The sequence below is a fragment of the Bufo gargarizans genome, chromosome 2, assembly GCF_014858855.1.
Source record: "Bufo gargarizans isolate SCDJY-AF-19 chromosome 2, ASM1485885v1, whole genome shotgun sequence".
Lineage (NCBI taxonomy): Eukaryota > Metazoa > Chordata > Amphibia > Anura > Bufonidae > Bufo > Bufo gargarizans.
Genome location: NC_058081.1, coordinates 694,628,965 through 694,653,058, shown reverse-complemented (window position 1 = coordinate 694,653,058; position 24,094 = coordinate 694,628,965).

Genomic DNA, 24,094 nt, shown 5'->3' with positions numbered 1-24,094 from the left:
GCCCAAATACTGCAGATTGTTGGCCAATGTACCTGTTTTTCATGTCGGCACTTTCCTTCCCCAGTTCTCAGCTTCACTATATCCTGGCAGGATGTTTCCGTGCAGAACTTCCTGTTTTCATCAGATTCCTACTCAGGCTACTTTCACACTAGCATTTTTGCTGGATCCGGCAGAATTCAGCAAAAACGCTTCCGTTACTGATAATACAACCATCTGCCTCCGTTATAAACAGATCCGGTTGTATTATCTGTAACATTGCCAAGACGGATCCGTCATGAACTCCATTGAAAGTCAACGGGGGGCATATCCGTTTTCTATTGTGTCAGATTGTGTCCTGGTTGACTTGCATTGTGGGTCATGACGGATTCGTCTTGCTCTGTATCCCAGGACGGAAAGCAAACCGCAGCATGCTGCTCTCTGGTATGAGAACGGAACGGAATGCATTTTGGACTCCCTTCTGTTCAGTTACGTTTTGTCCCCATTGACAAAGAATGGGGACAAAACTGAAGCGTTTTTTTTCCTGGTATTGAGACCCTATGACGGATTTCAATACCGGAAAAACGAAACAGTTGTGTGAAAGTACCCTTAGTTTGCAAACCAAGCCCAACATGCTTGTTTCACAGGGCTTGAACACACCACTGTAGGGGACATTACTACTGCAGAGGGGACAGTATGGCAGGCGGAGAAAGCCCTGTGGAGCATTACAGAGCAAAGTATGCTGGGATAGGGTCAGAAAACTGCACTAAAGCCGAGAACAGGGGAAGGAAAGTGCGGACATGAAAAACAAGTGTATGGGGCAAAGGGTGCTGTGTTTGGGCAGATACAAAATTTCATTATTTTATTGTAAGGTGTAGCTCTAAGTGTATACTTCAGGTTTAACTTTTTTATTGGTCCCTTTAGCCTTCCAATTGCTTTTATGATATATTGCAATACAACTACATTGGAGTGTATCAAATGTAACACTGACAAGCAATTTATTAGGCCCTGCCATATGCTCTTGTTAGGCCCCCCAGATGCTATGGCAGTTGACTTGCATACATCAATGTATTTATACCTTATGATTTTTGTGTCCATATTTTTAGGGAGTGTTTTACAGTTCAAGTTTGAATGTGTTTTCCTATCATTTTCCAAGGTCCTGTCCATTGACCCCACACCAGATCCCTTTATTAATATCATACCCCAGACTAGATCATTTCAGATGGGGGCACAATGTAGCATAATCTGTGTAAGGTATTTAATCTATAATACATGCAGTTTCATTGCTGTAAGCGCCGTGCAAAATGCCACAAGGGGGCCCACTGAGACTTTATCGCCCAAGGGCCTATGTACACAAGGGTCTTAAGACCACGTTCCCTTGATCATAGGGGACCCAGCAGTCAGACCCCCACCAATCAGACACTTATTTCCTGTCGTGTCATAGCTGTTTCACCTTTTCACATTCCCTATCCTTAAAGGTTTTCTTTGGGTGTAAAACATTTTTTTTTATAAAAATTTAAAATCTGGCCCAAAATATGTGTCAAACTAAAATAGAAATGCTCGCCTGTTAAAGGGCCTGTGTCCACTTTTCTAGTTATCCTCTATCCCCAGGATCAGGGATAACTAAGTGATCCATGGGGTCTGAACGCTGGAGCCCCCATTGATCCCCCTTCTTGAGCAGGTCGAGCATATGCCCTGCCTCTCCATCCATTCTCTATGGGATCGCCGGAGTTCATCGCTGGCTATTTCCAGTGGTCCCAAAGAGAATAAATTGAGCAGCAGGGCTTATGTGTAGCCTGCCACACCATCAAAAAGGGGGAACAGGACCCGTTCCTGGGATCACTGTGGGTTGCAGAATCGGACCCCAGAAATCATATAATTATGCCCTATGGTGTGGAGAGGATAACTTGAAAACCTGCACAACCCCTTTAAATCCTCCCCCACTCCACCACCAGTACCTCTTTACATGGCAGCAGTGATGCCTGTAAATACGGAATATCATCACTAACGCCATGTAAAACCATACGTGTCAATACTGGAGAATATGACGCACTGTGCAGAATTTTTCGGGCATAAGTCCAACCCCCTTAGCAGGTCATAACCTTTAACAAAGCCCAAGCAAAGGTGCTAGAGGAGCAACATGAGCAAAGGGCACAAACGGAGAGTCTGATAACTGCAATAGAGACATTAGGGTCACCTGAGGCAGGGAAATAGTGAGGATCCTGGAGCAGGGGTAACTGGAGAAGAGGCAATATTAGCGGTGCATTTAGAGTGGGGGCATCTGGAGCTGGGGCATTTATGGGGGTGCATCTAAAGCAGAGGCATTAGGGTTGCCTGAGGCAGGGTAATAGTAGTGATCCTGGAGCAGAGGTATTAGGGGTGCAACTGGAGAAGAGGCAATATTACGGGTGTATTTAGAGTGTGGGCATTGGGGGGCATCTGGAGCTTGGGCACTAATGGGGGTGCACCTAAAGCAGAGGCATTGGGGGGACCTAGGGCAGAGTCCCCCTCAATGCCACTCTGAACTCTGCAGAGAGCAGCACAAATTCATAGATCTGTGTCTACTATAAACAAATCCCCTATTCTCCCTTACAGTCTCCTACAGCTCACTACTGTCACACACCTGAGAAATCAGCCCAGCACTGCAGAGGAGTTCTTCTCTCCAGCAACCACAGTTTTCTGACAGCAGGGAGGGCAGGAGGATGGCCAGACATGTTCTCTCCTCCTTCACTGCCAGCAGCCCGGGAACTTTAGAAGATACTGCGGGGCCTCCTGTACAATTTACACCAGTATCACTGTGCAATACTGCCACCTAGTGGCTACAATAATTCTCTCTCCTGAGAAACAAGAGAAATAATTACTCCTCTGTCTTATCTCTGGGCACAGGAGGCTGGGGGCCCACCGAGGAATCCCCCGCCTCCCCGGTGGGCCAGTCCGAGCCTGCATGGAGAACACACAATAAATATTCTGTAGAGTTGTTTCCCTCAGACATGCAGGACATCAGTTTTACAACACGACAGTTCCAGCCACATAGTTACGTACATGCATACATGTAATTAAAGGGTTGTGCAGGCAGTATATATTGATGACCTATCCTCAGGATAGGTCATCAAAATCTGATCGGTGGTGATATGACACCTGGCAACCCCAGCGATCCGCTGTTAGAAATCGTCTCTCAAGTGCAGTGTAATTACAAGTACTCGTTCCGTTCACTTGATGGAGTGAGTACTTGCAATTGCACTGCGTTGCTGCTGCAAGGGAGATGACGCGCAGTGTCATGAAGAGGGAGTAGTGCTCGCATGGACCTTACCGATTAGATATTGATGACCTATCTTCAGGATAGGCCATCAGTATATAATGCCTGCATAACTCCTTTTTATCATGTGGGCAAAAAATAAATCTATTATATCCAGCATTAACACCATCATACAGTGTCATAGAGGAAACAAATCCGTCAGTCTTGGAATAACAGTACCATATACTGCCTAACTAAAACCGCAATACAATGAACAAATAATAGCTGTTTACACAGATCAATGAAGTCTGCTTTGAGAAAGGTTCATAATTGCAAATAGTCTTGATTACAAATTTCCTTCTGTTTCATGCCCATGGCTCTATGCAGACCTATGTGTCTCCATGGTAACAGACTACAAAGAAACACTACATCGTCTGATTCTGTAATCATACAGTACCTCCTTTCCACCTGTCCCTACTGCTAAGCTACAGAATGTACTGTATGTTGTAAAAACAAAAAAGCAGTGGCAGAGTATTATTTGTAGACTATGGGGAGACTTTTCAAGCAGTCTTGATCTCCGATGCAGTGGAGTGAGATGCCTCCTAATAAATTAGGTGCTTTTTTGGCACTCTGTGTGCCGGAAACTCAAATCTATGCCAGCTAATGGCTGTCGTACACTTGAACTTGTTAATAAAAGTAAATCTGGTTGGTTGCAGAAGGCCCTGCCCGCCTGTTAAGCCCTCTCCTTTATGCACCCCTTTAGAAAAGTGTCGAGAAGCGCTAAAAGTCGCAAATTATGGGGCAAATATGGCATACACCATACAGTAATTTGTGGCTTTTTTATGCCACATCTCCCCCTGTACCTACAGAGACCCACACTGCATAGGGGCTGTAGACAAGAAGATTTTTAATCCACACTGTCTGTAATGTTTCTTTTTGTGTTTTATGTTTTAATTTTTTTTACTTATCAGGTCCGTTATAACCAAGAACACCTGAACCTTAGGAATTCTCCATTACCGACTCCACAGTAAATATTTCTCTTCAGGGAATGATGCTTCCATGACCTACCATGAGGGACAAGAGACCTTTAGAAATGGCACAAATCTGGAGATCGGACAGGACAAGTTTAAAACATAAAACCAGGGTCGGACTGGTCCACCAGTGTACCAGAGGTTCCTCCAGTGGCTCAAGCTCTAACACAGTAATGGATTCCTAATAGAACAGGGCACCTCACGTCTAGCAGAAGACAATTTTATTGACAGCTGACCTCACAGAACCTATAACCACCATATAGTCTATTAAGCCTTATTAATGAGAAGTACTGCATGTGCAATGACTTAAAATTGGGTGTGCACATCAGGTCCCTCAAAATAATTTCCTCTGGTGGGCCCAAGGAGCTTGAGGCCAAAGCTGCATGAAACTATAAGAACTAGTGTACTTGACAAATCTGAGGAGGAAACTAAGAAAATACAAACTGATTACAGATGAGCAAATTCATTTAAAAGAAATTGAAGTCATGAATTTACCCCCCCCCCCAAAAAAAATGGATTCCAGCGAATCCGAAACTTTTGTGATTCATTTCAGACCAATCACAGAACCAGAACACAGAGAAGAAGGCATCTGCCACCTAAAAGGATTCATTTTTAGGACCTTTTTTCACAAAAAAAATAAATAAATCTGATAGTGCAGTTATTACAAGGGCTGTTTGTTAGCACCAGTTGCCGTCTACTAGCCATAGTCATATACTGTATGTCACTGACACTTGGACATTACTAATGTCTCCAAGCAGAAGATCCCAGCAGCGTCTAGATGAGATCTGTTGAAATGTCATCTGCACGGACAGTTCTGTAATACGCTGTTGATTTTCCACGTGCAAATCTACACAAAAAATCTGCCGCAAATACATTGTGTGTTCAGGAGACCCTAATAGTTATATTTTTTGACTCCATTTTCTGTCAGTAATGTTTTTATCTCATACATACACAGGACACCAATTGTTCTGAATATTATTTTCCAGAAACTTTGGTGTGAACTTGCTGGTAACATCGTTGTCCGGTTCTGTACAAGACTTCTCCATGTTATCGCTCTTTGGTCCCTTTTGTCCTTCGTTAGGCTGCCATAGTTTCCAAGAAGTGCCCCATTTCTATGGAACAACACTGCACCTTACATAGTTACATAGTTGATACGGTTGAAAAAAGACAAGTTCATCGAGTTCAACCGAGGGATAGGTGGGGATGCGAATCCCAGAAGGAAGTGAGACTCAGATTTCTACACGTTTTCATCAGCATTAGTGTCATTTACTGTTAAGAATTCGTCTAAACCCTTTTTAAAACTGTCCACTGTTCCTGCTGTGACCACGTCCTGAGGAAGTCTATTCCACAGATTCACCCTTCTTACAGTAAAGAAGCTTTGATGCTTCCGGAGACTGAACTTTTTCCTTTCCAGCTGCAGTGCATCCTTTCTATGTACTGGTGCCCAGAACTGGACTGCATATTCCAGATGAGGCCGCACCAATGCTTTGTAAAGTGGTGATATTACATCCCTGCCCCGCGAGTCCATGCCTCGTTTAATGCATGACAATATCCTGGTGGCCTTAGAAGCAGCTGATTGACATTGTATGCTGTTATTTAATCTACCATCTACAAGGACACCCAAATCCTTCTCTATAAGTGACTCTCCCAGTGCTTCATCACCTAGGACATATGAAGCACAGAGATTATTACTACCAAGATGCAAAACTTTACATTTGTCCACATTGAACCTCATTTGCCAAGTTCATGCCCAATCACTCAGAGTGTTCAAGTCATCTTGTAGTTTATGGACATCTTCCATTGACTGTACAGTTCTACACAGCTTAGTGTCATCTGCAAAAATAGATATGGTGCTATTAATCCTGTCTTCGATATCATTAATACATAAATTAAATAATAGAGGGCCCAGCACTGAACCTTGGGGTGCACCACTTATAACCTGGGACCATTCTGAATAGGAATCATTGACCACAACTCTCTGGACACGGTCCTTCAGCCAGTTTTCAATTAAATTACAAACTATACTTTCCAAGCCTATAGGTCTATACTTACCTGTGATGGACCTCAATCCTTTTTTTAATATAGGCACCACATTTGCCTTGCGCCAATCACTTGGCACTATACCAGTACCTAGAGAATCTAAAGAGGGGCACAGCAATGACTGAACTGAGCTCTTTAAGCACTCTTGGGTGTAATCCATCTTGACCCGGAGCCTTGTTCACATTTACCTTATTTAACTTATCTTGGACCATATCTACAGTTAGTACATCCAGTAATATACCCAATTGGCAAACAGCCCCAGCACCACAGATATCAGCATCTTTCTCTTTTTTTGTATGTACAGAGCTAAAAAAAAACATTTAGTAACTCTGCATTTTCCTTATCTTCAGTGACTACCCTTGCCATTATTTAGGGGACCTACCTGCTCGAAACTAGTTTTTTTTTTAGCAGTTATATATTTAAAGAATTTTTGGGGATTTGTTTTGCTCTTTTGCCACCTGCTGTTCATTTAGTATTTTTGCTCATTTTATTGTATTTTTTGTTCCTTGTCCACAGTCCATTAGATTTGATGGTGTTTAGCTTCATTACTGTGTGTATTGTAGTTTGAGTGAGCTTTTAGTTACCGTGATAACTTTATATACACCCTACCTTTTATGATATGGAATTGTATAATGCAAAGACTTGCTATAATATTATTTGAATTACTTTTTTTAGTTTGTATTTTAAAGGCTATGGACATTTTTTTTGTGATTGCATTCTACACATTTTGGGCTTAAAAATCTTTTTTTTTTTTAAATTGGACTTTAATAAACCTCTGGGGACATTTTTTTAATGATTGCATTCTACACATTTCGGGCTTAAAAATATATTTTTTCAAATGGTCTTTACTAAAAAAGTTTAGCAGTTTTTGACATACAAAGGTTAAAAAATCAGGAGAATATCACTTCTTAGTCCCATCAAGTGAGGGCTTATCTGAAGCCTTATCTCTGATCTCCTGACCTCATAAACAATCATTTATGCCATATTCTTATCAGTTTGATAAGAGTTTAGCTAAAGTGAGTGTTTATGGGGTCAGGCGGTCAGCTGATGGGACTGAGAAATGAGACTCTGCAAACAGACTGATTTTATAACCCTTGTAGCTCAGAAAACGGCTGAGCATTTTTAATAAAAACCAATTAAGAAAATGATTTATAGCCGGAAATTAGTAAAACGCAATCACAAAAAAAAATGCCCCGAAGGTGTACAAAGCCTATGTTAGTCTTTTTTCATGCCTCGATCATGATTGGCTTTTGTGGTTTTACTGCCTTTATCCTAACTGTATATAAAGCTCTGTTATATTTTACCCATGCCTGATGAAGGTACTGTCACGGTGCCAAAATATGCTTTCCAATTACGGTAATAAATTATTTCTGTCAGAATTGCAAGTGTCTGTGGTGCCTCATCTTTTTTTCTTGATGAGTACTCATAGTTTGGTCCACATCAGGGCTGTGATTAGGCCGATCTGAAACAATATTGCTGTTGCTCCTTCTCAGACATCCAGATGTAGATTGGTTCTCGTCTTGCTCCCTAAACCAATACCACTTCAGTCTCACCTTGTCAGCCATGATTCTGATAGCAGAAATCTAAGGCTACTTTCACACTAGCGTTCTGAACGGATCCGCTCATATTAATGCAGACGGCGGCTCCGTTCAAAACGGATCCGTCTGCATTAGAAGTGTGAAAGTAGCCTGAGCGGATCCGTTCAGACTTTACATTGAAAGTCAATGGGGGACGGATCCGCTTGAAGATTGAGCCATATGGTGTCATCTTCAAGCGGATCCGTCCCCATTGACTTACATTGTAAGTCGGAACGGATCCGCTCGCCTCCGCACGGCCAGGCGGACACCCGAACGCTGCTTGCAGTGTTCAGGTGTCCGCTCACTGAGCGGAGCGGAGGCGAGCGCTGGCAGGCGGATGCATTCTGAGCGGATCCGCCTCCACTGAGAATGCATTAGGGCCAGACGGCTGCGTTCAGGGCCGCTTGTGAGCCCCTTCAAACGGAGCTCACGAGCGGACACCTGAACGCAGGTGTGAAAGGAGCCTTAGCCTGACCTTAGGATTTCTGCCATGGCTTTGCAGTTTGACCTGGCGACGTTCTGCACGTGGATTATCCCTGTTCAATAGCGGAACTACACTGATTCTTTCTGAGAACAACGGGATGTGGATCTGATATGGTTTTCATGTTGATTTTGGTGTGGAATATCCATCAAAATTTGCATGAAAATATTGCCTTGTGAACATACTCTGAAATTTTTAAATGGGTGGTTGAGAAGGCCATAGTAAAGATGTTGTCCAGGACTGATGAACTGTTGGAAGGGGCTGCAAAACTTGGGCAAGCTTTGTGGCCTTTTTCTCAGCCTGTGATGTCATGTCCATCGGTCATAAGGCCTTTCTGTAGCTCAGTCCCATTCGCTTGCGAGGCAATACCAAGCACATCCACTATACAATGGATGGCGCTGTGCTTGGTATACAATGAAGAGGCCATAACCCCTTCAAACAGATAATCATTTGGGCTACCAACATGACCAATGTTGAGAATCCATTTTTGGGAGATATTGAGTGGTATGGCAGATACATCGATGACTTGCTCCTGATATGGAGCGACGATGTGTCTGCCATACCATCATTTTTGAATTATCTCAATAATAATCCTTATAATTTGCGTTTTGTTTGCTCATATGACAGTCACAATCAATTATTTGGATTTAACCCTTACAGGTGTCACTAACCAGAACATACAAACGCCAACATATCGCAAATTAATTCAGGCAACACTATTCTGAGAGCCAATAGCCATCATCCTACCCATACGTTGAAAGCGATCCCTGTGGGTGAATTCGTCCGCGCTAAGAGAAATTGCAGCGTGGATGATTTATTTCAGAGGGGATGTCAAACAATTAATATTCGTTTATCAGAAAGAGGGTATCCACATTGGATGATTTTAAGAGCTAAGGCTATTGCTCAGAAGAAATCCAGATGGGATCTGTTATTCAAAAATGTTAATAATAATTAGGCCTCTTTCACACGGGCGAGAATTCCGTGCGGGTGCAATGCGTGAAGTGAACGCATTGCACCCGCACAGAATCTGGACCCATTCACTTCAATGGGGCTGTGCACATGAGCAGTGATTTTCACGCATCACTTGTGCGTTGCGTGAAAATCGCAGCATGCTCTATATTATGCATTATTCACGCAACGCGGGCCCCATAGAAGTGAATGGGGCTGCGTGAAAATCGCAAGCATCCGCAAGCAAGTGCGGATGCGGTGGGATTTTCACGCACGGTTGCTAGGAGACGATCGGAATGGGGACCCGATCTTTATTGTTTTCTCTTATAACATGGTTATAAGGGAAAATAATAGCATTCTTAATACAGAATGCTTAGTAAAATAGTGATGGAGGGGTTAACAAATTATTAATAAACTCACCTTAATCCACTTGAACGCTCAGCCTGGCATGTCTTCTTTCTTTTTTGATGAAAAGGACCTGTAGTGGCATCACTGCGCTCATCACATGGTCCATTACCGTGGTGATGGACCATGTGATGAGCGCTGTGACGTCATCAAAGGTCCTTTAGCCAGGTCCTGAAGAAAGTATAAAGAAGATGAGATCCGCTACGCGATCAAGTGGATGGGGTGAGTTAAATTCGTTTTTTATTTTTAACCCCTCAATGGACATTTTACTAAGCATTCTGTATTAAGAATGCTATTATTTTCCCTTATAACTATGTTATAAGGGAAAAATAATAAAATCTACATAGCACCTAACCCAAACCCGAACTTCTGTGAAAAAGTCTGGGTTTGGGTCTGGGTACCAAACATGCCGATTTTTCTCACGCGCGTGCAAAAGCATTAAAATGCTTTGCACTTGCGCTGAAAAATCACGCATTTTCCCGCAACGCACCCGCATCTTTTCCCACAACGCACCCGCAACGCCTTATAAACAAAAAAGAGATAATCAAATACTACCTACGCTAGTTCTCACTTATAGTAGACAGTTTTCCCAAATTCAACAAGTGATTTCTAGATGTGTTTCTATTCTGTATGAAGAGGAGACACTGTATGAAATATTCAAAAATGGACATAGAATAGTTTCCAGACGACCCCCCCACTCTTGCCAACAACCTTTCTCCCTTCCTATTTCTCACAAACTTTTAAGAAAAATAAATCCTATACCTGGTTAAAATATGTAGGTTTTACCCGATGTGAGAGTCATCCTTGTAAAGCGTGCAGTTTTGTTGTCCCTAAAAAAACTTTTCATGATTCAGATCACAACTTTAATTTCCCCATAAAGTCATATATAAATTGTAATCAGGGCCGGACTGGCCATAGGGCAGACCGGGCATTTGCCCGGTGGGCCGGGCCGCCTCAGGGCTCGAGTGGGTGTGCCGGGTATGGCCTAATCACACCCCTGTCTGTCTGTGCTCCGCCTCCTGCCAGCCCCGGCCGCACATCTTAATAATCTGTCTGATCAGGGCCGGACTGGTCATGGGGGGGCCGGTCCGCCTCAGGGCTCGAGTGGGTGTGCCGGTATGCCCTAATCACACCCCTCCCTGTGCTCCGCCTCCTGCCAGCCCCGGCCGCACACTCATACTTACTGACTGTGTGAGTCCACCCCCACTGCTCCGCCTCCTGTGTCCCGCCTCTGTGACTCCATCTTCCGGCGGCCGGCAGCGTAACGTCGCTCACTCCGACGTCACGCGCCTGCTCCGCCTTCATTAATAAAGAGCGAGGAGCGTGCGACGTGACGTAGTGAGTGACGGCACGTTACGTTACGCGGCCGCCTAGTTTAAATGTTGAAGAGCGGGACTGGACTGGAGCCACCACCGCACCAGCCCACCAGCTTCTGCCTGCCCGCCTGCCCCAGTACTAGTGCCCAACTGGCTGTGGCTGCCGCCTGCCCAATCCATGCCCTCACCACAGAGTAGACACAGTGAATGGATGTGACGGGACCGGTTGTGGTGAACCGGCGTGAATGACAGTCTTTTGTGCACTGCAGCACTCACTGTACTGTCTGTGAAAAAGAAAAACTGTGAATTATACTTGTGTTGTGAATACAATTGGAGTCCTCCTGACTGTCCCAGGCAGTAAGTTAGTGATGATAGTGATAGATTATATTAGATAGTAACTTTATGTAAGTGAGTGAGCTATTGAGCTTGTAAATAAACTTGTGCAAACTGCAAAGTATATGAGTAGTTTAGTTACTAACTACTCATATACTTTGCACAAGTTTATTTACAAGCTCAATAGCTCACTTACATAAGGAACAGACGTCTTACAATAGGGAGGGACACTGTCAGGAACACTGTTATGGGGGGGGGGGGGATGTGATATGTGGATGATGACACATTTATATAGCACAAGATGCTTGCGCTGCCATATATGTGTGTCATCCACAGATCCCCCCGGCCACCCATAACAGTGTCATCCACAGATGCGCCCCCCCCCCCCCCCCCCGGTATCTGTGTCAGATTCCATCATTCCACAATCCACACAGATGCCACCATGCCAGTGTCATCCACAGATGCCCATACCAGTGTGTCATCCACAGATCCCCCATAACAGTGCGTCATCCACAGATGTCCCCATAAGAGTGTCATCCACAGAAACAGTGTCATCCACAGATGCCCATAACAGTGCGTCATCCACAGATGCCCCCATAACCGTGTGTCATCCACTGATGCCCCCATAAACGTGTGTCATCCACTGATGCCCATAACAGTGTGTCATCCACAGGTCCCTCATAACAGTGCGCCTGCGAGGAGAGACAGAAAGGAGGGCAAATAATCAGTGGAAGCAAGCAGAGGACAGCAAAGCAGACAACTTAAAGGGGTTGTCCCACTTCATTAAATAGGTTTTAACTAATTCATTTCCCCCCACTGAACATATCCTCCTATATATGTAATTTTCAAAAAGTTACCATTCGTCCTAAAAAAGGTTCTATGAGAACCCTTTGTTTACTATTGTCTCCCATGGATACGGCCTCATGTCGCCGGCCGCATCCATGTGCCGCGCCTGCGCACCACAGCCGAAGACATTCATCGGCCAGCCTTAGTATTACGAGAACGCGCACGTCCGCGCATGCGCAGTATATCCAGCGCGTCTGAGATAGAGCTGCGCATGCGCGGGCATCCGAACAGTTCGGGCGAGTTAGCGGAGTGAGCGGACGGACGTCAGAGGAACGGGATACTATTTCCTAAAAGGTAAGTATAATATCTACTGGCCCACTAATCCACCAACGAATTTTGAATACTGGGCAATAAAGGGGGGCAACTCTATGCTATGTATGGACACCTGGGGGCAACTCTATGCTATGTATGGACACCTGGGGGCAACTCTATGCTATGTATGGACACCTGGGGGCAACTCTATGCTATGTATGGACACCTGGGGGCAACTCTATGCTATGTATGGACACCTGGGGGCAACTCTATGCTATGTATGGACACCTGGGGGCAACTCTATGCTATGTATGGACACCTGGGGGCAACTCTATGCTATGTATGGACACCTGGGGGCAACTCTATGCTATGTATGGACACCTGGGGGCAACTCTATGCTATGTATGGACACCTGGGGGCAACTCTATGCTATGTATGGACACCTGGGGGCAACTCTATGCTATGTATGGACACCTGGGGCAACTCTATGCTATGTATGGACACCTGGGGGCAACTCTATGCTATGTATGGACACCTGGGGGCAACTCTATGCTATGTATGGACACCTGGGGGCAACTCTATGCTATGTATGGACACTAGGGGCAACTGTATGCTATGTATGGACACTGGGGGCAACTATATTATATGAATGGACACTGGGGGCAACTATATTATATCTATGGACACTGGGGGCAACTATATTATATGAATGGACACTGGGGGCAACTATATGAATTTTATGCAGACTGGGGGCAACTATATTATATCTATGGACACTGGGGGCAACTATATGAATTTTATGCAGACTTGGGGCAACTATATTATATCTATGGACACTGGGGGCAACTATATTATATGAATGGACATTGGGGGCAACTATATTATATCTATGGACACTGGGGGCAACTATATGAATTTTATGCAGACTGGGGGCAACTATATTATATCTATGGACACTGGGGGCAACTATATTATATATTTGGACATTGGGGCAACTATATTATATGTATGCACATTGGGGGCAATTATATTATATGTATGCACACTGGGGGCAACTATATTATATGAATGGACATTGGGGGCAACTATATTATATGTATGGACACTGGGGGGCAACTATATTATGTATGGACACTGGGGGGCAACTATATTATATGTATGGACACTGGGGGCAACTATATGAATTTTATGCAGACTGGGGGCAACTATATTATATGTACGGACACTGGGGGCAACTATATGTATTTTATGGAGACTGGGGGCAACTATATGTATTTTATGGAGACTGGGGGGAACTATATGTATTTTAGATATTACAGGTGTAGGACTGACATAAAATGCATATGTAGCAGGGCTAGGTATGCGCTGGTACATTCTTAGTGATTGGTGAGGTGGGGATTATCAATATATGGCATATAAAGAATGGTGGAGAGATATTACAGGTGTAGGACTGACATAAAATGCATATGTAGCAGAGCTATGTATGCGCTGGTACATTCTTAGTGATTGGTGAGGTGGGGATTATCAATATATGGCATATAAAGAATGGTGAAGAGATAGGGTAATACACTGATATGTGGCCGAGTTCCATATAAGCTGGGTAATAGGTCAGTGATAATATCAGGTATCAGATATTATCACTGACTTATTACCCAGCTTTCCCGGTATCAGATATTATCACTGACTTCTGACTTATTACCCAGCTTTCCCGGTGTACAATATTATTACAGACTTATTACCCAGCTTTCCCGGTGTACAATATTATCACTGACTTATTACCCAGCTTTCCCGGTGTACAATATTATTGTACACCGGGAAAGCTGGGTAATAAGTCAGTGATAATATCTGATACTGGGAAAGCTGGGTAATAAGTCAGTGATAATATTGTACACCGGGAAAGCTGGGTAATAAGTCAGTGAATATATCTATCTATATCTAGCACAGATCATATGGCTAGTAGCTAACATGCATTTGGGCTGTAGTGATTTATTGTTTTTGCTGCACAGAATGGGTTTGTAACACAGGTTTTATGTGTAAAAGTGCATTAGAATGCAGGACAGCCACAAGTTACTCCATTAGTTCACTAGCATTGGTCAGTGGTCACTGAGTGATTCCCCAGCAGGGGGAGGGGCTTTACATACTCTGCAGGCTCCATGTGGATGACTCATCCACATGAACGAGCACGGACTGAGCTCTGAGGGTGAGTCATGAGGAGGCGCGGCCTTCACTCAACTGCCGGAGCCAAACCAGGAAGTTATCAGGACATTTACTGCTGGTAAGATTGAAACAGCAAAGTGGGACAACCCCTTTAATAGCTTCTTTTGTAAGTAAATTGTTTTATTATAAATGTAGTAAGTAAATGTAGTGGTGCTATAATGTGGACCCCAGGCCTCTCCGGTGTCCTGCAGGCTGGGCTGGCGCTGTGGCAGCATACGGTTGGTCAGGCAGCAGAAAGGCTCTGGGCAGGGGCGTAGCTAGAAATGACTGGGCCCCATAGCAAAAAAATTATGGGCCCCCCCTCCCGGATCTCCCACCCCCACATACCTATTGGACCTCCCACCCCTTTCCAGAGCTCCCACCCAAACACCCCTCCAGGACCTCCCACCCCAACATCCCCCTAAGTGTCGTCCACAGATCCCCCCCTAAGTGTCGTCCACAGATCCCCCCCCTAAGTGTCGTCCACAGATCCCCGCCCAAGTGTCGTCCACAGATCCCCCCCCAAGTGTCGTCCACAGATCCCCCTTCAGTGTCGTCCACAGATCCACCCTTCAGTGTCGTCTACAGATCCCCCTTCAGTGTCGTCCACAGACCCCTCCTTCAGTGTCGTCCACAGATCCCCCCCTTAGTGTCGTCCACAGATCCCCCCTTCAGTGTCGTCTACAGATCCCCCTTCAGTGTCGTCCACAGACCCCCCCCTTCAGTGTCGTCCACAGATCCCCCCCTTCAGTGTCGTCCACAGATCCCCCCTTCAGTGTCGTCCACAGATCTCCTCCTTCAGTGTCGTCCACAGATCTCCTCCTTCAGTGTCGTCCACAGACCCCCCCCCCAAGTGTCGTCCACAGATCCCCCCCCCCAAGTGTCGTCCACAGATCCCCCCCAAGTGTGGTCCACAGATCCCCCTTCAGTGTCGTCCACAGACCCCCCCTTCAGTGTCGTCCACAGACCCCCCCTTCAGTGTCGTCCACAGATCCCCCCCTTAGTGTCGTCCACAGATCCCCCCTTCAGTGTCGTCTACAGATCCCCCTTCAGTGTCGTCCACAGATCCCCCCTTCAGTGTCGTCCACAGATCCCCCCCTTCAGTGTCGTCCACAGATCCCCCCCTTCAGTGTCGTCCACAGATCTCCCCCTTCAGTGTCGTCCACAGATCTCCCCCTTCAGTGTCGTCCACAGATCTCCCCCTTCAGTGTCGTCCACAGATCCTCCCTTCAGTGTCGTCCACAGATCCCCCCTTCAGTGTCGTCCACAGATCCCCCCTTCAGTGTCGTCCACAGATCCCCCCTTCAGTGTCGTCCACAGATCCCCCCTTCAGTGTCGTCCACAGATCCTCCCTTCAGTGTCGTTCACAGATCCCCCCTTCAGTGTCTGCCTCAAGGTGGCAGAACAGACATGGAAATGAGCAGATATGCATCGCATTGTAGTGTCCCAGCGTATGGGAATCGACAGTCCCACTAATGCAGATCTGCTTCATGAACAATATTATAGGTATCGTTGACTGTTAGATTGGGCATAAGACATGGATACCAGGCTCTCATAGTAGTAAGTATTCTGACTATAAAGGGAACTCTAAAGACATCATAGTGTAGTGACAATACATGCTGATCTCTGTGGTCTGTCCCTTATGTGGATTTGTATATTGGTTTTTAACTTACATGTACATGTTATACGCCCCCGTTCCGGCCCCCTCTCCACCGCCTACCTCATCTTCTGCTCGTGCGGCAGTGCGCCCCAGCCCGCCTGCTCCAGTCCTGACCTGACTATTCCTTCCTTGGCTTCCCCCCAGCCAGGCCCGAGCCGCGGACTGCCCAAGTCCCGCCCACTGTAGTCGCGCCTGGCTGCCTGTCTGTGTTAATAAAAAAAACTTTAAAAAAACTGAATGCAGTCCGGACGGGCCCCCAGTGGCGTAGGGCCCCATAGCCACTGCTATGGTTGCTATGGCGATCCCTACGCCACTGGCTCTGGGGCTGTCATTGTGCTCTGGAACTTTTCCCTTCACAGCCACAGCTATCTCTCTCTCTTGTACAGTGCAGACTCTGCAAGAGGCTTTCAGTTTGCTCTCCATCCTCATAAAAGTCTATGGGAATCAAAACAGATCCATCTGGTTCCTGTTATGCAAGTCAGAAAACAAAGTCAATTGTGCTTCCGGTTTTGGCTCCACCCCTAGACTGCAAGGGGGTGGGGCCTGTTGGGTGTCATGTGATTGGGCTGCTCAGTCAAAAATGCCCGGGCCTATTTTTTGTCCCAGCCCGGCCCTGATTGTAATTCTACTGGGGTTATTTATGTTGTGGAATGTAATCAATGCGACTTATTGTACGTGGGCAGAACATCCGGGAAATTTTAAATAAGAATCCTTGAGCATATAAATGACATCACAAATCCATCTTATGCTCATATCCCCAACACAGCAAGACGTTTCATTATAGAACACAATCGTTCCTTACAGCACTTTTGTTTGTGCTTATGCTATTGAACGAGTTTTTACTCCGGTTAGAGGAGGTGACATTAAGAGGTTAAAGGGGTTGTCCCACTTTGCTGTTTCAATCTTACCAGCAGTAAATGTCCTGATAACTTCCTGGTTTGGCTCCGGCAGTTGAGTGAAGGCCACGCCCCCTCATGACTCACCCTCAGAGCTCAGTCCGTGCTCGTTCATGTGGATGAGTCATCCACATGGAGCCTGCAGAGTATGTAAAGCCCCTCCCCCTGCTGGGGAATCACTCAGTGACCACTGACCAATGCTAGTGAACTAATGGAGTAACTTGTGGCTGTCCTGCAATCTAATGCACTTTTACACATAAAACCTGTGTTACAAACCCATTCTGTGCAGCAAAAACAATAAATCACTACAGCCCAAATGCATGTTAGCTAGTAGCCATATGATCTGTGCTAGATATAGATAGATATATTCACTGACTTATTACCCAGCTTTCCCGGTGTACAATATTATTACAGACTTATTACCCAGCTTTCCCGGTGTACAATATTATCACTGACTTATTACCCAGCTTTCCCGGTATCAGATATTATCACTGACTTATTACCCAGCTTTCCCGGTATCAGATATTATCACTGACTTATTACCCAGCTTTCCCGGTATCAGATATTATCACTGACTTATTACCCAGCTTTCCCGGTGTACAATAATATTGTACACCGGGAAAGCTGGGTAATAAGTCAGTGATAATATTGTACACCGGGAAAGCTGGGTAATAAGTCAGAAGTCAGTGATAATATCTGATACCGGGAAAGCTGGGTAATAAGTCAGTGATAATATCTGATACCTGATATTATCACTGACCTATTACCCAGCTTATATGGAACTCGGCCACATATCAGTGTATTACCCTATCTCTTCACCATTCTTTATATGCCATATATTGATAATCCCCACCTCACCAATCACTAAGAATGTACCAGCGCATACCTAGCCCTGCTATGTCATGCATTTTATGTCAGTCCTACACCTGTAATATCTAAAATACATATAGTTCCCCCCAGTCTCCATAAAATACATATAGTTGCCCCCAGTCTCCATAAAATACATATAGTTGCCCCCAGTGTCCGTACATATAATATAGTTGCCCCCAGTCTGCATAAAATTCATATAGTTGCCCCCAGTGTCCATACATATAATATAGTTGCCCCCCAGTGTCCATACATAATATAGTTGCCCCCCAGTGTCCATACATATAATATAGTTGCCCCCAATGTCCATTCATATAATATAGTTGCCCCCAGTGTGCATACATATAATATAATTGCCCCCAATGTGCATACATATAATATAGTTGCCCCCAATGTCCAAATATATAATATAGTTGCCCCCAGTGTCCATAGATATAATATAGTTGCCCCCAGTCTGCATAAAATTCATATAGTTGCCCCCAGTGTCCATAGATATAATATAGTTGCCCCCAGTCTGCATAAAATTCATATAGTTGCCCCCAGTGTCCATAGATATAATATAGTTGCCCCCAGTCTGCATAAAATTCATATAGTTGCCCCCAGTGTCCATAGATATAATATACTTGCCCCCAATGTCCATTCATATAATATAGTTGCCCCCAGTGTCCATAGATATAATATAGTTGCCCCAAGTCTGCATAAAATTCATATAGTTGCCCCCAGTGTCCATAGATATAATATAGTTGCCCCCAGTCTGCATAAAATTCATATAGTTGCCCCCAATGTCCATAGATATAATATAGTTGCCCCCAGTCTGCATAAAATTCATATAGTTGCCCCCAGTGTCCATAGATATAATATAGTTGCCCCCAGTGTCCATTCATATAATATAGTTGCCCCCAGTGTCCATACATAGCATACAGTTGCCCCCAGTGTCCATACATAGCATAGAGTTGCCCCCAGGTGTCCATACATAGCATAGAGTTGCCCCCAGGTGTCCATACATAGCATAGAGTTGCCCCCAGGTGTCCATACATAGCATAGAGTTGCCCCCAGGTGTCCATACATAGCATAGAGTTGCCCCCAGGTGTCCATACATAGCATAGAGTTGCCCCCAGGTGTCCATACATAGCATAGAGTTGCCCCCAGGTGTCCATACATAGCATAGAGTTGCCCCCAGGTGTCCATACATAGCATAGAGTTGCCCCCAGGTGTCCATACATAGCATAGAGTTGCCCCCCTTTATTGCCCAGTATTCAAAATTCGTTGGTGGATTAGTGGGCCAGTAGATATTATACTTACCTTTTAGGAAATAGTATCCCGTTCCTCTGACGTCCGTCCGCTCACTCCGCTAACTCGCCCGAACTGTTCGGATGCCCGCGCATGCGCAGCTCTATCTCAGACGCGCTGGATATACTGCGCATGCGCGGACGTGCGCGTTCTCGTAATACTAAGGCTGGCCGATGAATGTCTTCGGCTGTGGTGCGCAGGCGCGGCACATGGATGCGGCCGGCGACATGAGGCCGTATCCATGGGAGACAATAGTAAACAAAGGGTTCTCATAGAACCTTTTTTAGGACGAATGGTAACTTTTTGAAAATTACATATATAGGAGGATATGTTCAGTGGGGGGAAATGAATTAGTTAAAACCTATTTAATGAAGTGGGACAACCCCTTTAATATTTGGATATTCAGATTAAAAACCAGATCTCCAACAGGCTTAAACTTAAAGAAGGAGTTAATGCATTTTTATTGAACATTTATATAATTAGTATTTTTATGTTATATATATTATGCTTATATATAAGCCATGTGTATTTTTGTTGCATTATACACAGTGAACGGCAACGCGGTTTTCATTTTTATATGTGTATTCAGAGTGTGCGGCTTGTGGGACACGCAAGCTCATGTTCGCGTTTTCTGCAGGATCAGACTTTGGCTTGCACTAAAGCGCGAACGAGATCCATGGACTATATTGCTGTCCATTGTTTTTATTAACGAGCACATCAAATGTCATATTTTGTCTTTGCATTTTGTAGGAAATTAGAAAAGCAACACAGGTAACGCCCAAAGCAACTGAAATGAGGCTTTACACCGGTCTCCCCCTTCCAATGGAGTTGGAGACAGGAACAGCCCTCTATAAATTTCAGTTGGTTGGGGCAATTTCGAAGTCATGAGTAAGAACTTTTATGCTCGAAACGCGTAGACTATCGCCGGAATGAGAGGATTTGTGTTGATGCTGTAAAAAAGAATTTTAAACGCCACGAATAAAGAAACGAGCAACTCAAAGATACTTCGGTGCTGGATTCATCTTTATTTGTTCCGCGATTGGAAGTCTCACCTATGGTTTCCGTGCACGTGGGGGTATAAAACAAGGATAGTCATACAAGGTGAGCTGGACAAGCTTACTATTGATGACCTACCCTAAGGATTGTAGAGCCCCTCTTTCTTTTGTTTGGAAGGAGGGAAACAAAGAATAACCCAAAGAAATCACAATACAAGTAAATGATAACCATATAGTGAAATACCACTGCCATACTATGCACCATCAGTGCCATATTGTACCTAATATTTTTTGTATGCCAGTACGAAAAGGAAGTCTCCCATGTGCTCAGTAGTTAGTGAGTTTGGTTGAAAGAGTCTCACTGAATTTACACAGGTAGGTACATATGATGGGGTGAGAAGAGATCCAAGGTGGTGATTGCTCTGGAGTTGCTGCCCATGCTCTTATATGCCCACTGGTTGACTGGTCTTTACGTGGTTGGTATGTGTGCTCAGACCTTTTCAACCCAAAACAGTGCAACCTGTTAAAAGGGGTTTTCTGAAAATTAAATATTGATGGCCTATCCTCAAGTCATCAGAATCTGATTGGTGGGTTTGACTCCAGGTATCCCCAACGATCAGGTGTTTGAAGGGGCCACACATACGAGAACTGCATAATACACTAAGCACAGCGCCATATATTGTATAGTGGCTGAACTTGTTATTGCAGCTCATTCCCGTTCACTTGAATGGGAGTACCGCCTAGTCTTCCAATAGCTGATCGGTCAGGGTGCTAGTAGTTGGACCCCCACCAATCCGATGCTGATGACCTATCCCGAGGATAGGTCATCAATACTCAAAGGGGTTTTCCGAGATTTTTTTTATACTGATGACTAGAGATGAGTGAATTGACTTTGGATGGTATATCCGAAATCGCTTCGCTAAAATTTGTTCTAATACACATCCTTCTCCGTACAGTATTAGAATGTATGAGCTCCGATGATCCGAAGTTATTTCTTCGCAAAGTAGCGGGAAACTTTGTAGAATAACTTTGGTAATTAATTATTACCGTGAAAAAACTTGTAACCGAACTTGAGTGGTAATCTAGAATTGAACCAGTTCAGTTAATTATCGAAGGTATTCTACGAAGTCTCGCACGACTTTGCCAAGAAAACACATCGGCTCATTGGAGCCCATACATTCTAATACTGTATGGAGAAAGATCTCCGTACAGTATTAGAATTTTTTTTTTTAGCGAAGCGACTTCAGATGTACCATCCAAAGTCAATTTGCTCATCTCTACTGATGACCTATCCTCAGAATAGGTCATCAGTATGTGATCAGTAGGGGTCTGACACCTGGGACCCCCACCTATCAGGTTCATCGGTCACATGGCCTTGGCATAGCTCATTCACATTCAAGTGAATGAGGCTGAGCGAGATACCAGGAAAAGGCTGTGGATCTCACAGGAGCGCCAGTACCTTCTCAAACAGCTGATTGGCGGGGGTCCCGGGTGTCGGACCACAACCGATCAGGTACTGACAGTGTCGGACTGGGGTACCTAGGGCACACCAGTGTAACTAATTCTGGGGCCCACCTTAGGGCTCCTGCACACAAACTTTTTTTTTTTCCGTGTCCGTACCATTTTTTTTTTTGTGGCCTGTATGTGAAATCATTCACTTAAATGGGGTTGCAAAAAAACGGAAATTACTCCATGTGCATTCCGTGTCTGTATGTCCGCATGGCTGTTACGGAAAATTATAGAACATGTCCTATTGTCGGCATTACAGACAAGGATAGGACTGTTCTATTAGAGGCCGGCTGTTCTGTTCCGCATAATGTGGAATGCACACACCCAGGATCCGCAGACTGCAAAACATCCAACAATCGTGTTCATGAGCCGTTATAGTGATAACAGAAATATTACAGATGGAGTATGATGGCCGACACTCACAGCAAAATGCACAAACATACATGTGGCAGAATTTAGGCTACTTTCACACTTGCAGTATCAGGGTCCGGCCGGATGTTCCGGCGGCAGAACAGCCTGCCGCATCCGTGCTAACGCTAGCCCACCGTGCCGCCGGAAGTCCGCTGTGGTTTTTGTCCGGCTGCCTCTCGGCATGTTTGCCGTGCTGGGGCCGGACCTCCGGCGGCACGTTGGGCTAACATAAGCACGGAACTGGCAGGCTGTTCCCCCGCAAGTGTGAAAGTAGCCTTACACATATATGGATATCCTGCTCTTACGTCAGTCAGAAACAGGCAGTTCCTATAACACATAGGAAACACACAATGCACGCACCAAGACATTGTTTGCCTAACCCTATTAAGTGTAGCACACCTAAAGGGGCGGCCTCACTTCAACAAATGGCATTTATTATGTAGAGAACGTTAATACAAGGCACTTACTAATGTATTCTGATTCTCCATATTGGCATTTTCCATCACATTATACACTGCTCGGATCCATGGTTATGACCACCCTGTAATCCAGCTTGCACACTATAGGTAAAGGTATTGGCCTATGCGCACTTCCAGCCTTTCCCTATAGTGTGTAAGCACGGCCACCGCTGCTGGATCGCAGGGTGGTCGTAACCACGGATACGTGCTGTGTATAATGTGATGGAAAGGAGGCAATATGGAGAATCACAATACATTAGTAAGTGCCTTGTATTAACTTTCTCTACATGATAAATCTGACTTACTGAAGTCAGACAACCCCTTTAAGACCACGTTACCTTGATCATGGGGGTCCCAGCAGTCGGACCCCCACCAATCAGATACTTATCACCTGTCGTGTCATAGCCGTTTCACCTTTAACATTCCCTATCCGTAAAGGTTTTCTTAGGGTGTAAAAAAAAATTATAAAAATTTCAAATCTGGCCCAAAATGTGTCAAACTAAAATAGAAATGCTCGCCTGTTAAAGGGCCTGTGTCCACTTTTCTAGTTATCCTCTATCCACAGGATCGGGGATAACTAAGTGATCCGTGGGGGTCTGAACGCTGGAGCCCCCACTGATCCCCCTTCTTGATTGAGTGGCAGGTCGTGAGGTCGAGTATATGCCCTGCCTCTCCATCCATTCTCTCTGGGGTCACTGGAGATGGCGGAGTACAGCGCTGGCTATTTCCAGTGGTCCCAAAGAGAATGAATGGAGCAGCAGTGCGTATGTGTGGCCTGTCACACCATAAAAAGAGGGAACAGGGCCCGTTCCTGGGATCACTGTGGGTTGCAGAATCTGACCCCACTAATCATATAGTTATGCCCTACGGTGTGGAGAGGATAACTTGAAAACCCGCACAACCCCTTTAAATCCTCCACCACCAGTATCTCTTTACATGGCAGCAGTGATGCCTGTAAATACGGAATATCATCACTACCGCCATGTAAACCATACGTGTCAATACTGGAGAATATAATGAAGAAAAAAAATAATAGCTGCACACACATATAAGCAGTCGAGCTGAGAAATGGGGATCATTCTAAATTCAAGTGGTATTATACCTACTATAAATGGATCAATGGAAGCTCTTAGCGCACATTTTGATCAAACTTGTGTCGGGCCCATCTAACAGGCGTCAAGGTGGCACCCGTAGACGGGTCCATATCACTAATATATAAATGTGCCAGTCTAAATTTTCTTTTAATACTGGAGAATATGACGCACTGTGCAGAATTTTTCGGGCATAAGTCCAATCCCCTATGCAGGTCACAGCCTTTAACAAAGCCCAAGTACAGGTGCTAGAGGAGCAAGAGGAGCAAAGGGCACAAACG